The sequence below is a fragment of the Pinus tabuliformis genome, chromosome 1_2 (assembly GCF_031772625.1).
Source record: "Pinus tabuliformis cultivar Carrire ecotype Pingquan chromosome 1_2, CPIR1, whole genome shotgun sequence".
NCBI lineage: Eukaryota > Viridiplantae > Streptophyta > Pinopsida > Pinales > Pinaceae > Pinus > Pinus tabuliformis.
Genome location: NC_142298.1, coordinates 960044058 through 960051414, shown reverse-complemented (window position 1 = coordinate 960051414; position 7357 = coordinate 960044058).

The following is a 7357-nucleotide window of genomic DNA, read 5'->3' as shown; positions in this document are numbered from 1 at the left end:
GCCTCATACTTGTCTCAGTATGAGGCCAAATAAGATGAAAATTTCACTCATTCATCAATAGAAAAAAATTCTATACTTGATTGGTCAAAGAAATGTAGTAAAGACATCATAAATAACCAAACATGATTTAAAAATTTAAAATTATATGAATTTCCGTGCCAAATTATTAGACGAGATCAAAATCAATTACTATAGTCCTCTGCAATAAAGTCCATATCTCACTATTCAACACCTATTAACGGACGATGTTGACACTCCATCTACCAATACCAACCACGTTTATTTTATTCCTTTACACAGAATTTCAACGGCTTTTACTTTATTCCAATTATTTTTATTATTAATTATTAGCAAGCTTCATGCATTTTTCCTCGGCAATTTTTTAAAGAATGCAGTGTCTCCATGTGATGCGTTATATATTATATTTCAACGAAGATGCTTTAGAAATGCATTTGTAAGGACGTGATATATTATATTTCTACGAATATGTTTTAAAAATGCGTTTCGTAGAAATTAAGTTTTCGAGACGCATTTGTGAGGTGGCATATATAATATTTCTACGAAGATGGTTTACAAATGCATTTGGTAGAAATAAGTGAATGTATGAGGAAATGTTTTGAGAATGGCAAAGGAATATATAATGGACTCAAAATTTAAGAAACTTAGGTTTTTGGTTATTTTTTATCTTGATTTAAAGGGTGATATTTTTTTTTGGGAGATGGTGATTTATTTTTGTTTTTTAGGTAGACAGATAGGTGCTCTTATGTATTTTTCTAAACTCATTATATACAAGTAAAATAAGTATTTAAAAGAGGGTCAAACAATAATATTAGATTTGCAAACCTTTGGACTTTGCTGGAGATGGTGAAAGACAAAGGTTTTAAAAAGTTGCAAGTCATCAGTGATCTTTAAGTGATTATAAAATGGTCCAACAAAAGCACATTGATTGAAAACTTGCCTCTTGGTTCATTTGCATACCCCTTTTTTATGTGTTCCCTAGTGACATCAAGTTGTGGAATCAACCAATTAGTAGGTACGAGGGTGACATGTGTACTCGTATCTAAGCTTGATATGAAATCAAAGAATTGAGTTTTCGATTAAGGGGGGGATTCTGACATTATTCCATCTCACAATTCCCCCACCTCTTCGCCCCCCGCCCCCCCAATCGAAGACTTAATTCTTTGATTGCATATCAATCTTAGATACGAGTACACATTCCACCCTCGTACCCACCGAGTGGTTGATTCCACAACTTGATGTCACTAGGGAACACATAACAGAGGGGTATGAATGCCTCTCTAGGTCTTACAACCATATGTCCTTTTAATATACTGCAACCTTAAGAAGTTACTAGGTACATAAATCATTTCGAGGACCACAATGAACCCTTACAAAGAAATATATGACATGAAAATACTCTATAATTACAATGTGTGACTCGTACTTTATCATGGTCATGAGTCTATTCTACAAACTCAAACAAACTTGGTTGTTCATCATCCTTTAGCTCTATTGCTACTCCTTTACCTCCTCTTTTGAAATCGTTCATTTTGTCCATAACATTGTCTTTGGCATCTTCAATGTCACTCTCAATTAATTGTCTTAGATTTCCATATTTACATACGTGTGATTTGCTAGAGTAGTCAATTCTAACAAAATCACTACACATTGAGTTAGTTAAACTCACATCAAACCTTCCAAAAGCCCACACAGACCAACTGCCATAGTTGACCACTCTTAGGTCCACAAATGTCCACGCAGGTCCACCCACGCAGATCAGTGAGCTAGAATAAATGAGCCTCAACAGCCACGCTAGGGTCTGCAGTCACACTCAGTGCCCAACGCCGATAACAAACTAATCTGACTCACATGGCACAGTCAACGACTCCACATACCCATCCTTCACTCACGCTTTGATACCAAGTTTAATTAGCATAAGACACATAAAATTTTATTATTCACATCAAATAATAATATAATATAAATACAAGAAATTGTGTCTTGAGATAACTAATCTATCTTGGACATACAATCTCTTTATTGAGTGAATATCTCAACCACAAACCAATCGAGGAAGCTAACTAGTTGGAGAGAATCTCTCGAACAACTAGATCTCAACAAACTCCAAAATACTAGGAACTAGAAACAAACTCCTGGACATAGAAGGCATCACATTTAAGACTAGTAGGGATTATATTTTCCAAGTTTTAGATCATCCAAGATTCTATTAAGTCTTTTGATTAGCTCTCCTTTAGGCATATTTACATTAAATCAGACATTTAAGCTGATAAACTTTCTAAAGAAGCTCTTTTTCTCCCTGTAGGGTCCTTTGGTTTAGAGGCAAGTCTCTGAGTCTATGGATATCAAGTTATTGTTTCTTTTTTATTTAACTTTTATATGATGATAATGACAACAAAAAACATATGCCATTTTTTTCTAGAATATAGCATTCTTACAAGTGATTTCAGAATTATATCTATTTAGTTTATGGAGCTTTTGAGTTGCCACAATTATATACATGCAAATGTTGCAATGAATTTCTAAAAACTGTCCTTTTTGGACCATGACATCTATATTCAAAATTTTTAATATAAAGATTGGGCTTATTGAACCACTTGGCAGAATAGCATAGGACTTACACCATATGAGCTGGTATACGGGAAACAAGATGTTTTTCCAATAGAGTTCCAGATAAAAACTTTTCGAATAACAGTTTAGTTGGGACTAGATCTCTCAGAAGCACAACATCATCGTTTATTATAGTTAAATGAGTTAGATGAATTTCAAAGAGATTTTGTTCAACAAAATGTATTAGTACAGCAGCAACGCAAAAAGTGGCATGACAATTCTATCAGGAAGAAGCAGTTCCAACCAAGTGATTGGGTACTTCTCTATGACTTTATATTTAAACATTTCAAAGGAAAATTCCATACACACTATATGGGACCTTATGAAGTAGCCATAATTTTTTAGAATGGGGTTGTAGAGATAAAAACTATTGATGGGCAAGATTCAGTATTCCTTGTGAACGGGCATATACTCAAGGTATATTTTCAACCCCTCACAAAGGAAGACTTCATACAGCAAGTGCAACAACAATATGAACTAGAGATGGTAGGTGGCTATGCCAACCTATTACAGATCTGATTCTTTCTTTCCAAAAATAAAGAAAATAAAAAGAATAATGACAAAAACTAAAAAAAAACAAGAAAAAATATTTTCCTGTGATTGTGAAAATCAATTTACTGACATGGTCATAGAAGGATCAACCTAAAAACCAGCAGGCTGGCAGGAAGATTTAAATTCTAATAAAATGGGAATGTTGCTTGATCTTTACATGTGCTAATTGTCACCAAGAAGAAGCAGGTTTTTAAGTGCAGGAATCAAGCCCTCATCCACGTTTGGGACAACTGACAAAGAAATTTTTATGCAAGCAACACTCAATTCCCGTTGCATTTACTTTTGGTTCGGCACTATTCAAGCATATTTTTGAGGTGAAATTCTGCCCTTCTTCTATTTCCTTTTCATAAATTCCCTTCTATTTTTTCTTCTTCGTCCTATGGAAATGAACCTTCCCTTTCTTCTAAAGAAACTGCCCCTATCCAATTTCATTTTTCCCTCTTTTCCCCTAAATTTATTTTCCCTTTCCCTTTTTCCATACACCCTCTTGGTGGTTTCACACTTGAATTCCCTGTTGAATTTCCTTCCCATTCTAAAATTTACTCCTTTCCCGCTTCTTTTCTCCCTCATGGACTGTATTGCAGGATCTGATCAAAATTCATGGATTATATTGGAAGGCATGTATCACTACCAAGAAACTGGCGAATAAAAAATCCTTTGGAAATCTAGCAAATCTTTCAAGGTTCAGGCCGCATATTGTACTTTTTTAGAAACTTTTTTCAGATATTCCACAACATCAATTACTGCAGGAACAATGATGTCCCTTTGTACAAGAATTTATGTTCCAGTGCAATAACATTAAATCTCAGGTGCAGGAACACGCAGTGCTATGTGCCCTGAGCACAAGAACATGTGCCCAATGCAGGAACAATAGTAGTCTTCAGTGCAAGAATGTATGTTCGAGTGCAAGAACCAACAATTCATTAGTGCAAGAATGTATGTTATGGTACAGGAATGTTTGGTGTAGGAATGCACGCTTGAGGCCAAAGTTCAGTCCAAGGATAAAAGGGGATTTGTTTTTATGTTTGGTACAAAAATCATGCTCAAGCACAATTGACTGCACTACTTTAAAATGATGTCATGTAATGATTTTCTTTCATAGATGATTAGACTTTGTTCGACATTACTAATTAGGAAAGATTTTTTAAGTACATGGACATTTAATTATGAAAACATATCTCTATGTAAGTTCACATGTGTGCCTTGTATGAAATCATGAGTTGATCAAAGGATGTGTGCGAAAATCTCCCAGAATCCAATGCTCATTTTTAAAAAGCTTGCTGATAATTAAATGATGACCCGCTCATATATAACACCTCACATTCTCTCACATAACTTCCCCCATTAACGCCTCCCACCACAATACATTATTACTGCATGCACGATTAGATCAGGCTATCACATCCTTTCCCAAGAACTGAGATTTTCATGAGTGTGACCGTTAAAGGAAAAAAACAATATAGAAATGTCCAGTTCATTTGGCAATTTCAAATTTCTTAGTCTTGAACCCCCTGCTAAATAACTCTCTCAAATTCTAGTTGAGTGAATTTGAACAAGAAATGGCGCATGTTCGAATTGAACCATGGTCTGTGAAGGAAGTAGAGAAAATGGAAAAGTACAAGAATAGTCTATCCATAATGCAGGAAGCAGGATTCCTCCTATTCTTGCTTAAGTTTGATGCTTTTGATTCGATCATGGCGTTAGAATTTTCCTGAACCTTTGATGGACGAAGAGCCAAGGTGGGGTCTCTAGAGTTTGAAGTGACAGAGCAAACTATTTCGCAGGCTACAGGGCTAGTGGACACAAGCGAACAATGGTTCAAGAAAGGAGAGCTTGAAAAAGGGGCTTGATGTAGATTTGTAGTCAATATAAAGTAGAAAGTGGAATGGAAACAAGGGTTGCAACAAACTGTTATGATCGAGAAATGGAAACACCTGCTGTACATTTTGCAAAAATTCATCACCTATGAGGGACGATATTCCCTAACCTTCCTATATCACGTCCGCTTTTTGTTACACTTTGAGTCATGTAAGTTGATTAATTTTCCTTGTTTATTGCTTAAAAGTTTGGAAAAAATGTCGAAGGGTGTTAATAAAAGTCAAGAGAGTCAGGTTGGGTTTAAGCTATGTCATTATGGGTTGATCTCAATTCTAGTTAGGAAGGAATTAGAGAATAAAAATGTGACCTTGGGAGGGTTCTTGAAAGAATTACAAGGAGGAGACATAGTGGAGTCACCCGGGAAGAAGGGTAAGAGTCGGAAGGAAGAATCTGAACCGACGGATAAAACCCTCACCCTGCAAACTAGTAATAATAAAAAGACCCTGCCTAAGGAACCCGTGGAGGAAGAGAAACAAGCACCCATAACCGAAACCCCTCACCCTTTCAAGAGAATAACTAGAAGTTCTGTTAAGAAGAGGTTTGCCTCCTCGAGAGAGGGCCATACTCAGTCAACCTCTCCGATAAATGTAGATGATTCCCAACCTGGTTCACCGAATGAGAACAATCTCTCGCTCCTTGCAGATGCTACGGTCCACACACTGTTTAGTGCATGATACCTCGAAGAGGAAGATGTTACTCCTCTGTTAGTGTTAGTTGGAAGAATGAAGAAGAGGAAGAGCTCTAAGACACCAGATGTTAGTGCAGAGAAGCGTCCAGCAGAGAGTCAAGGTGATAAAGTGTAATGTAATGCTGAAGTATAGGGAGATGAATTACAATGTGATGACAAAGTGCAGGATGATGAAACACAATGTGATGATGAAATGAAGGGTGATGAGACACCCTATGATGTCAAAATGTCAGATATTGATATACAAGATGATATTGGTCTTGACAACACCAACACTTGCTTCGAGTCAACTGCTGAGAAGATTTTGACGCAGGAGGAATTCGTTAAGGAGTATTCCACTCTCAATTTCAATAATCAAGTCGAGGAGATGAAGCAACACATTTATGGACTTGAACTTTTAAATCAGGCCATGAAAGAATAGGTTGTAGTTTTGCAGAATAAGAATGTTGAATTGGTAGGGGAAGTGCAAGAACGAAAACAACAAGAAAAAGTGTGGAAGTTCCGAGCTTCGAAATGCTATGGTCGACTCAGGAAATTGGTCAAACGGGTCAAGAAGGCTCGAACTAAGAAGAAAAGGATGATGAAGACATGAATTAGCATACAGATACATGACTAAAGGAAGGTCTCCATGTGTTTTTTGTAGAGGTAAGGGTAAGGCTGTGTGAGGACACACAACAGGATAGGGATGGGAAGATGTTGGTGGCTAGAGTAGTCCTACTTTTTGGTCTCTATCCTATCCCAAACACACCATCTTGACCCCTGTTTTAACCCTCAAGGCCTATCCATTCCTGTACTTTTTCCCAATAGCACACATTCCTACACTCCTCTTATGTTTTTCATATTCAAAGGTTATATATGTACTTAATCATTAAATTTACAGGTTTTATATCTTAAAATGTCTTTGCAACTAATATATTCCTTTCCTAAGTACTTCGATGGAACCAAAGTGTTAATCTATGTGAGATATTGGGTAGGTGCAGGAATCGTGCTTGTACCGGTCAGTGTTCCTGCACTTTCGAGGCAATTGTCGATTTTTGTTTGACTCACCGCTTATGGACGGGAAAACCCAGTAGACTGCGCATATTTCTTGTCTAAGAGATCAGTTTCCTTGCTATGCTTGGAGCTTAGAGAAGAAGGCGAGATATGAAGGCTGGACTTTGGCTACAAAACCCTTGTTTAGACCTTTTGCGAACAGTCGAAAGCTTAACATATCATGTTGTTATAGTTTTCTTGTGGCCAAGAGCCGAAGCATGTATTTAATAGGGTTTCTCCATAGATGTTAGGGAGCAATGTTTTGTTAAACTTTTGCTACCAACTATAATTTCTGAGTATTGCCATTTCTGGGCTAGATCGGGGATCCACGATGTGTATTTTCTCTTTTTGAAGCTTAATACAAAGGAACATACCAGTTGTGAAGTTCTTTGGCTCGATATCATTGTGATGCTCCATTTCAGCACTTGAAGTTTTCCATTTCGTTACAAGGAAATGAGCTGGTTGGTTAGGGCCCAACCAACCCATCTCGTTCTCCCTTCGTTAAAGGTGTGTTAGATTATTTTTCATGCAAGGTTAGTGAAGCAGATCATGTTTGGATTCTTTTATAGCTGATGGACT